Raw genomic sequence first — 10,883 nt, 5'->3', positions numbered from 1 at the left:
TCATAGACACTGGGGGTGGCTGAGCTCCAGTCTCTCCTTCCATCCCAAAAATGTCAGGAGAGAGTTCTGTCCATATCCCTGACTTTCCTTTCTTCCCTTAACCTCCAGGCTTGGGTTTTTCCATCTGCCGATGGATCTTATTTCTCCTCCCATTCTACATGGCCACATGGTCTCCACCCAGTGTTTCTCCCTCTGTTGTTCCCATCTGTGGAAGGAGCACCCAAGGGTGAGATCAGAGGGGGGAGGCCCTGCCCTGGTGCTCTGCCTAGAGGTGATCATCTGGCCTTGGTGTTTGTCCAAGCCTTAACTATTTTGCCATGTGATTTATTTTCTCATTGGTCACCTCTCATTCCCAGTCAACACACCCTATTAGCTCATTTCACAGTTGAATTTGAAGTTATTGCTAGGAGTTTAAGTCATAAGGTCCTCACAATAAAAATCCCATGTTGTAAAGGAAAAGGCTCATGAGGTAGTCTAACCAGGAGACAAGCTCTCCTGTAGCCATCGGGTGGCCCTAAGTTTGTCTTCTGGCTCACCCACAAAGTAGGATGGGTATTTTCTCTGTCTACCTGTGTCCTTCAAGACACTTGCTACTACTTTTGCCAAATTCAAATCCCACAACTCCAAAGCCAATTGTGGAAGACATTGTTTCCATTAGACAAAGATTCGCACTTCTACAAAATAGCTTGCGATGTTAAAATGAATCCCATGCATTCCTCATCCAGTTTGAGCCAGCTGGCATTTTTCCAATCTTGCTTCCTCACACTGAAAGCGAATTACTGGATGTCACGTTAGTTAGTCTCTGACGACCTCACCATCTTCTGAACATTCCAAATAAAACTGCTCTTTATCGATCTATATTAGAATGATGCCTGGTGCTCAAAGCAGAGCAGAAGAAGTGAAGTTAATAACGTTATGTAGACATTTTCCACGTGAAAGCCAAACACAGCGGATATTTCCCACCGCCACTGTCCCCAAAGATACCCAAGCATGATGGAGTGTCTGCCCACTTTGAACTGTATCCCTTTCATTATGAACAGAGCCGTTCATAAGATTTTGTCCGTGGCCCTTCCTGACCTGATCTATTCCACTCTAAAAGATTTATAAAGAGACACTTTAACACACAGTCAAGGCCGTAAAATAAAAGATATTAAACCAACTTCCACTTCCAGAGAGCAGATGCGCAGGTCGCCAGAGGCCGTACCTGGTGTCAGATCCTGGACTCAGCCTCAGCCCCACTCACAATCAAGAGCTTCCTAACCCTGCTCTGCTCAGCTCCCTGGCCAGTGCCCCAGGCAGCCAGGACAAAGTACCACAGACTCCAGGCTCAAACCACAGGAGTTTCTGCTGTCAGAATCCTGGAGATCCCATGAAAGCTGGTTTCTCCTGAGACCTCTCTCGGCATCTAGCAGCCGTCTTCTCACTGAATCTTCATGTGCCCCTTTCCTCTTTGGGTATCTGCAATGTCATCTCCTTGTGATATGGACTCCATTGTACTACTGTCCCAGGGCCCGGTCTCACCCCAATTTACCCCAATCTCCTGTTTAAAGGTCTCGGCCACCATCTGCAGTACTAGGGGTCAGAGTGCAATGTGTGACTTTCAGCGGGACCCAGTCTAACCCTTAATAATGCTCTACCCGCTGGAGGTATGGATGTGAACCTAGATAATGCTCCCCGAAGTTGTTATAAGCCATGAAACACTCCACAGTGTACACTTATCACTGGGTCACACTGTATCTGTCAGCTCCCTGTTAGTTAATTATGTGAACCCTGTATCCTTGGACTGAGCCAGCTGATGTTGCAATGCTTATAACCAGGAATTCATCATTTTAAGGAGAAAACAAAATTAACGCAGAGTAAGTAAGTGGCACATGGTGTGGGCAGGTTTTCCTGAGTTTCAGGAAAGGAGCCTTCGCTCAGGTGGGCGGGGGCATCTGGGCTGAGCTTTGAAGGGCTTTTTTGATTTCTTAGTGTCAACGCAAAGAATGGAGAACAGGGTGGCCCATATGTCCACGTGGCCCTCCTGATGTGATGTTGGCCACGTCCCAGGTTGTGCTACGCAGTGGAAGAAAACAAGGTTAAACAGGTAAGACAGAGCCAGATCTGGAAAGTTGTCAAAAGCTTGGCAGACAAGTTTCGATGTCGTAAGAAGAAATGTGTCCATGCCATAGACAGCACTCCTAAATTCATTCTTTACTTTGTACAGTAAGCAATAAACCATCCTCCGTGTTGTCCTGGTGAAATGGTCTTTGTCCATCTGAGTTATAAAAATAGCACAAGGTTACAACCATCTGGGGCAGAGATTGTTTTGCTGTTTAAACATCTACTTTTGTGGCATCGACTGTCGCACATTTGAGGGATCTTGAAGCTTTCCAATCAGAATTATTTTCTCCTGTAGTTCTGAAAGCCAAGTTGCAGGTATAGAATAAACGCGAGCAGGGGAGGCTCACGTTGGAGTGAGAATAAGGAGTAGCTTATGGATCTTATGAGAAGTGTGATAAGGAGCACTCAGTTTTTCCATTCGACTAATGAAAAAAAAAAAGATTGGTAAAATGCTCAATTGTTTCTCACTTGAACAGAATGCAATACAAAGCACTGCTTAAAGATGAATTTACATACAAATGAAGGAAACAGAAGCATAAAAGACCCCTTCCTTACATTGCGGCCCACGAAGCTTGCTAATTTCACCCCTGATGGCCGGGGATGAGGCTGGGTGGGGGTTGTAGTGGTAGGGAGACACCCGATCCTGGCTGGAGGAGACAGATGGAGAATTCAGAGCCTATGATGCCAAGCGGGAAATGGAGCATCTGGAGCACGTGTCACTTCTAAGTCCTCGGCCATGAGGCCCAAATGGGACTTTGGGCACACACGGCATGGCACGGTGTGATACAAGCACAGTGAGCGTGTCACATGTGGCAGAGCTGAAGTTGCAGCTCTGCAGCTATGTGAAGGGGCAGAACAAACCCACAGTTTCTTGATCTGTGAAAAATTAAGACATAAAGTCTCCAAAGTCACCCGTTGGCTGTCACTAGCTTTCTGAGAAAGGAGAAAGCATAGGAAAGTTTGTGAGTTTAGTTTGTAACCTGTGGATGCTGGGGATTTTATTAATGTCATTCTCCTGGCAAAAGTGCAGACCTTCCTGCCCGGGAACAGAGGCGTCACATTCAGTTTGAGAAAAGTGTGGACGTGTGTGCACCTACGCATGTGCATGCAATGCAAGGGTGCCCCTGGGAAGGCAGGGTGATGCAGACACACAAGACGTGATATAACGATTGCACCAGATTTTGTCTACATGGATAAAGGTGGCTGTCTTTTGAAGCAGGGAACAGAGACAGGCAGCCCTTTGTCTTCTTTAATGACAGTCACGGGGCAGGTGAGGAAGGGCTCAGGGCCGCATGCGGATCACAGACACGACATGCGTGCCTGGCTCAGCCCACACAGTTAGTGGGAAACGGGTGCTGAGCACAGCACCTTGCTGGGTGGCAGAGCCTTGCAGTTGCAAGGGGTGTGCAGTGGTGTCCGGAGCTTCGTTCAGTGTTCTGCCCTCAGTGCTGTGAAATCCTTCCTAAGGTTTGAACTGAGGTCTCGTTTCGTTTCCAACTTGGCCTGCAGATGGTGTGGCCAGTCCTGCGTGTGCCACTCGGAGGCCAAGGTGAGGCTGGCCTGGGCGCCACTCGTCCCACACTTGGGCTAACGGTGCCCTCCACAGTCTCCTGCCTGTGCGCCAGAGCAGGTGCTCAGCCTCTCTTGCCGCCTGTGAGCCCCCTCTCCAAGGGGTGGTGCTGGGCGCCTTCCGGGATTCCCATGAAGTGCGAGTGAAGCACCAGGCAGGCAGGAGAGGCCTCTGGTGAGTGGCTGCTGCCGTGACCGCTGCTGCTGTTGCTGCTGAATTTCCTGCATGGGTACAGCCTGGCCAGGCTGCTGGCAACCCCGCCACCAGCTCTCCTGGGTCAACAAGCTGTGGTATCGTCGTCATCCGGACAGGAGATCACATTGGTATCATCAGTGAAATGACTGCTTCGACGAGCAGGGAAACACTTCCTAGATAAATCACACACACACACACACACACACACACTGGTATCTAAGGCAGTGAGAATTAAAGATCGATCCCATCAGTGAGTGTACTTACGTGTTTCTTCAGTTCAAGTCAAACAGTGACTATTAGTAATAAAATTCCCTACCCCATCACGAGCTCTCCTGAACAATAACCCTGGGGTCTGCGGCGGCAGGCCAGGTGACAGGAGGTGACAAAACAGTACAGGTGACCACAGGCGTGTGCTGGTGTGGTCCCCGAATGTCCCGGCCTCTTTCAGCAGGGGTGTTTTTCTTCACAAAATCCAGGGACCCCTCTTCTGTTAAATATCCCCTTGCGAATAACCAGGATGCTCCCATTTCCCGTGGCTCTCAAATCTGAGATGAGACGCAGGAATGCGTGCAGTGAGCAGACACTGACACGGGTGTTTGCTCAGGTTTGAAGGATAAGAGCACATGACGAGTTTGTCTTCTGTGGCCGCATTCATGGTCAAAGTGCAGGCCCACAAAATTAACGCAGTCATTAGATCCACCACACACCAAGGTGCAGGGAACCGTGGGGCCAATTCTTGCACAAAACTTTAAAAATGCGTGAACCAGTGTGAATCACCTTAGTCCACACACACCTCCCTAACACAGTCCTTCCCGGGCAGAGAAGGACAGAAGCGACAGCCAGCCTAATACAAATGCCGGAGTCATGAACGTCAAGGAGGGCCACGAGCCCCCGAGACAAGTGTTATTAGAACCGGAAAGCGTTACCGCTGGGCAGGGATTGGACTGTTGGTGCTGCGGGCCGCAAAGGCCATCTGTTAGGCACTGTGCCCCTTGGATGGCCAACGGGACCGGTACAAGCCACTAGGTATTGGGAATAAGGCAGAATGCGTGAGGTGTTTACCGCAAGACATGCGTCCCCAGCATGGCGCCATTTCTGAATGCCAAGCGATTCGGCTGTACGTCACTAAGTCACCCCTTTTCCCTGCTCCCTGTTTACATCTTTCCAGTATTTTCATGTGGAATGCTCACGTCTACTAAGAGGAATCGAAATCATTTCTCCTCCGAGCGCTACGTCATTCACATATCACATACAATGATTCACCTCATATTCTGTGCTTGGCAAAACACCCATGAAAAACACCTTCTGTTTTTTCCCATCCCATGGAAAGCCCAGAGTGAGAATTCTGCAGCCCCTGTGAGTGTACAGTGTGTTCTCAGCCAAGCCCTTTCTTCCTCCCAGAGTCACTTTGCCGCATCCCCTTAAATGATATCAGATCTTGGTGTCTCTAAGGTGCCGTGGCTGTCCTTGAGTTTACTCTGCCGAGCTGGCATTCTCCAGCTTCACAGGCAAGACAGATGTAGGATTACACCTCAGGGCCATGGCGCCCGGGTGCAGCTGAAGTCCATGGATTTGCCTACCGCCAACTGCAAACTCTGACAGTTTTCAGATCTAAAAGGTCTTTTCCAGCTTGGATATGCAGGGCTTTCTAAACAGTTTCCTGCGGGCTGACTGATTAGGAATTCTGGTCTCTCGTTCTATTAACTGGAATTATCCAGGCTAAACTTTACCTTGTTATTTCCCAGGTGTATTTTTAACTTCTATTGTTCTGTTTTAAATATCGGCCTCCTTTCCTTGGTAGTGGTGCCTGCAATACTTTCTAAATCGAGATCAGCTAGGAAATAGCAAAAGGAATTGCTGTTTGTCCTCATTTCCAAACCAAAAATAAAGACACATGGTGAACTCAGCTTGGTGTTAGTTCCCGTGGGCCTCCAGTAGTAAAGCGATCCTGGAATCAGAACGTCACAATTCTGCTCTATTTGTTAGTGTCAGTGCTCGGCTATTCAGTACTAAGTAATTTTCAACTCATTTCTTTAATCTGCCTTTTTACAAGAAATGTGCTACATTTCGATGAAGTATTTTGAAAAGATTTTTTTTTTGCCTCAAGTAGTACTTTGTGTCACGTTTTCTTGTGTGAACTAGTTAAAGAGTGAATTCAAAATCTCTGTAGATTTGTGTCCATTAACAAAGTGTCTCCAGAAAAAGTCCTGTGCCCCCAACACACTTCCTTCATGCTCGTGTTCAGTGTTGTGCCATGGAAAAGGTGCTGAAAAGTTACAGAGTAGTGAAATACTCAGTGATTGTTTGAACTCTAGAGTAGAACTGGGCAGAGACCGCTGACCTGAACTCACCACAGACATTTGCAGGCTGCTGTGTGGCAGAAGGGAAGGCAACGTAGCTGTGAAGGATTTGGAAGTGAGGTGTGCTTGAAAGAACTGGAGGAAAGGGGAATATTTAAGAAATGAAAGCTCAGACGCAATTGCTTTGGAGATGATGATGGGACTCACCTTGGAAAAACACTTGTGCTTATTACGGGTGACTTCAGGGGCCAGAAGAGGAGACCCTCAGGGTTGCAAAAAAGGAATGGGGACAACAGATGACCCAACCAGAGATGACTTCTTCACGAGCTGTTCACTGTAGGCCGGGAGGCATCACACGGTGGAGCAGGCACCATCCTGCCGCTGTAGCCCTGGATGGGGAGATGCGCAGGTCCCACGATCTCCAGAGAATCCCTGATAGCTTTGTCTCTGACTTGAAGTTAGAGATTTGTCGGAAGACAAGGAATCCACCGCGCAGGGACCTGACTCGAAGCAGTAACGACTGAGACGGAAGCGGAGCGCGCGTAAGCGCTGTCCTGGGCTCTCAGCACCCACATCCCAGGTGTGGGAAAGCGGGCGCCTCTCGGCTCAAGCACTCATGCTCTCCACCCCGCGCCCGTCCCCTGGACAGCAGCCTGAGGTTCCAGGAAAGGCGGCTGCCGGGTGGGCTGCGAGGAGGGCTCCGGGCCGGTGAGGCAGAGGGGCAAGCTGTGAAGCACTGGGTGCATAGGGCCCTGAATCTGCCGCTCTGCAGAGCCATGGCTGAGTCGGAAGCTGCTGTCTTCCAAAGCAAAGCTGTGATCCGCGCGGCTCTTGGCCTCCTGCATTTCCGTCCAGTCATGTTTGAAGCTTCTGTTAGCACGCACTGGCGATACATAACGAGTGCATTCGTCATCGTGGGGAGTTGGTACCCGGGCATAAAACATACTCACCCCTGTACTCACCCATCCAGTCACAATGGAGCGATTCGCACATAGAGAAAATGGCCTGATGGTGCAGTTTTCATCTCTGGATTGCAAACAACTGCACTGTTCAGCACCTGTGTAAGGGGCATCTCTCTGGTGAGAAACACACCGCTCCAGCCTCCGTCCCAAGACCATGTCACAGGCTTCTCCTGGAACCTAGGACACAGCCTGGTGTGAGCTCAGGTTCCCTGTGGCTCCTCTCCTGTCCTCCATGATGAGCTTGTCCCAGTTTCTCGGGCTTTCCACAGTGTCATAGCTGCAGGTCCCCAGCCCATAAGGACAGGACGTGTGGACACTGTGCTTGCACATCGTTTCAGCTTCTAGAAACATGCTGTTCTACTTCAGAAACTGAACGTTTTCTTCCCCTTGTCAATGCTTATAATAATGAGTAATGTTACTAAAAATGTAGCCTAGGGCCGGGGATTTAGCTCAGTGGTTCGGCCACCTGCCTCTCATAAGCACAAGGTCCTGAGTTCGAATCCCGGTACCGATAAATAAATAAACAGCAGGTGGATGGCACATGGACTGCTGACATTGATCATGGCAGCCTACAAGGTTTGAAAGGAGGAATGCATTGCACATAGAAATCAAACCCCAGCCTATCAAACATGATTGAAACACTGCCTGAGTTCCAAAAGGAGGCTGGTGAAGTGATTTCTATATACATATAATGAGCAGTTTTCTTGATATAGCAACACTAAGCATATTCACCCAAGGAGGTGAAATTAAAATAGAAAATGATAAATTAACTAGAAACAATATTAACACCAAATGTTTGAGTGATATGTGACCAGTTGGAAGTTTCTCAAGCAGAAAATTGGCTAGAGGCATAAGAGAGTACGAAAATATTGAGCATCTACATGTCCCAAAATTCCAATAAAAATATTAGCATGATTTTATTCTGAAAATGCATGTTTGGTTTGAAAGTTCTTTCACACATGAGAGGAGAGAAAAACACATTAATGAGATGCAAACCCTATAAAATATTAAAAGGTAGTATAATTTAAATTTGGGCTAGATGAGATGGTGACTGAGGTACTAGAACAAGGAAGATACTCAAAAACTTTGAGTGTGTTTAAAGATTTAGTATATAATAAAATTATCATTTTAAATCAATAGGGAAAAGGCAGATTATAAAGAGGTGTGTTTCTATAGATCATCATTGAAGAGGCAGGATGGTCACAACACTGTGTCTCTTTTTTGCTTTAAAGGCATCATTGGTACAGCTGGGAAAGCTTGTATGGGTCTGAGAATTCTGAGGTAGAAATATCAATTTACATATATATGAAGCTCTGAAATTACTTTCTCTTTGAATTTATCTCATTTTAGGAATTTATCCTAAGGACAGTGTCATATTTTTCTTACAAGGATATTCTTTGAAGTATTTCTTATCAAAGGAAAAACTGGAAGTGAGTAACTGGAAATTAAAGTAAAAATGGTAATCATGATATAAATGAATAATCAGAAGTAACTAATGCTCTGAGCTTGTTTCCGTGGAACACTCTAGGAAAAACCTAAGCAGTGCTTTGATGTTCCTGAGCTGAGCATCTACCCCATTAAGGGCACCCATTTCTTGCCTTCTGGACCAAGCCACCCAAGCTTGTCAGCCTCCACAGCTGCACAAATACATACCAGAGACTTGCTGGAAAGGCAGCCAGTTCTCCAGAACTGAGAGTCCATTCTGCATTTAAAACTGCTCAGTAGCAGCCTCCTCTTCTCCTTGCCCCTACCCCTCTTCCCCAGAACCCCACCAGCCCCTTCCCACCCTGTGGCCACAGACACAATGTCTCACTGGAGAACAGCCAGCCCTGGTGGTAAGAGAGCACGCTGGGGTGGAGGTCGGGGCTTCACAGGAGGCTGTGCCTGTAGGCTCCGAGTCCCAGCTCTGGGACCACCCTGTCCCCTGGGGGGTGGACTGGCCTAGGAGTTGAAACCCAAGCAGGCTGAAATGGGCATTATCCTAGGACGGAAGCTGGTGGCTGTGTGGACAGGAAGCTGATTACAGGCAGGGGGGTCATCAGAAAAGTAATATCTTTAAGATGATTAGAGCTGGCTTTGTTTACTCTCGGGGAAAGGAGTTACAGAAACAGAATAAGAGAAGACTACAACAGCCCTCTTGTGAAGTTGGATTGGAGGTGGTTACATGAGGTGTGACAAAAATACAGTGAATTTTTGTATTAAAAAATTGATCACAGTAAAAGACATAATGCCCTTGATCCTTCTCAGAAAGCCCCCGCTTGCTTTGCACACACTCATCCCGTCATCCTTGCTAGCTCTTCAGCAGTTCTGGAGTCCTCTTTCAACGATGGATTTAGCTGGACTTTAGCTGTGCCTAGCTTGGTGTCCTGAATCAGTTCCCAAGGGGTTCCCTTCGTGGTCATTTTGACTTTGTGGAAGAGCCGGGAATCACACAGTGCCAGAAACAGGTAAGAAGGTAGATGAGGACATAGTCACAGTTTTAGGAGCCTGCGTTTTTCTTAGATGGCACATGACAGCAGGAGTCACTATGTTTTTGATCACACCTCATAAAGACATGAAAGCTGATTTCCAGAGCTGCTTCAGAAAGTGGTAAGAAGGACAGGATAAGTGTGTTTGAAGTGTAGAGGGATTGGAGGGGGATTAATGCCAATGTGTCTCTTACTGTAATTAATTAAAAATTTTTAAAAATTCACTCGATTTGTTGATCACATCATATATTGTCAAAGTGGTTGCCAAAGTATGGAGCTGGACACAGGGATAAACGCAAATGTAAATCCGTGTAGTGGCCCAGCTCTGTCCACGGAGTGATACAGAAGTGTGACTGTCCACCAGGAAAGAGCAGACCTAAAGCCCCTTCAACACCAAGACCCGAGGCTCTCTGCAGACAGCTTTAGGGCTGCAAACAAAATTTCAAGATGAGCCTGGAAAAAAATCCCATTTTTTCCAGAAGACAAAGAAGTGATCCAAGAATGATGGCAGAGAAGACGAAAAGGCAGGGTGGAAGGACCGCAGCAGTCAACTCCAGGAAAAGAGGGTAAAATAAAAAACAGTGCAGAGAAAAGTCTGCTGACCACAAAGCAGCCGTGGGCATACGTGATTGCTCCCCACCGGGTGACGTTTAAGCTCGTGCATCTGTCTGATTGACTTCACTTAATACGGTCTCAAGGAGCATCCGTTTTCCTACAGATGATGCAAATCCGTCCTTCTTTATGGCAGAGTTGTACTCCATTGCATGTACACACCACATTTGCTTCACGCATTCACCCGCGGATGGGCACAACGGCCCCTTCTGAGCCTGAGTTATGAGTGGGGCTGTTGCACACATGGCCAAGCAGGCTCTAAGCCGGCCGCAGTCAGAGTGTCGCACTTTATTCCCCGGGACTCCCCCAGTTGAGTGCACTGTGCCTGGTCGACAAATCCCTGAGGTGGAAACTCGGACCCAGCCTTGCCCCGGGCCCTCTGGCAGGAATCCAGGGTCAGCCATGAGTCCTTCACACTGGGGCTGCGCCAGGGCCCCGGAAAGCGCTCCTTAGCCCCTCTCACTGCCTCTGAGCTGCACAGCCCCTCCCTCCGCTCTCACCGGAAGGCCGAGACAGGCCAGGAGCTCTGCCGCAGGAGGAACCTGATCTTGGGTTCTGCTGGGCATTTCAGCCTCCTCCGAAACTGAGCCGGAAATACCGTATCCCAGGTTCTCTTAAAGACCTGGGCCAGGAATGCAGAGCTGGGGAGACAGCGTGGGCAGCTGTCCCTCAG

Source organism: Fukomys damarensis, unplaced genomic scaffold, assembly GCF_012274545.1.
Source record: "Fukomys damarensis isolate Sample0158 unplaced genomic scaffold, DMR_v1.0_HiC HiC_scaffold_6, whole genome shotgun sequence".
Lineage (NCBI taxonomy): Eukaryota > Metazoa > Chordata > Mammalia > Rodentia > Bathyergidae > Fukomys > Fukomys damarensis.
This window is presented reverse-complemented; position numbering follows the sequence as displayed.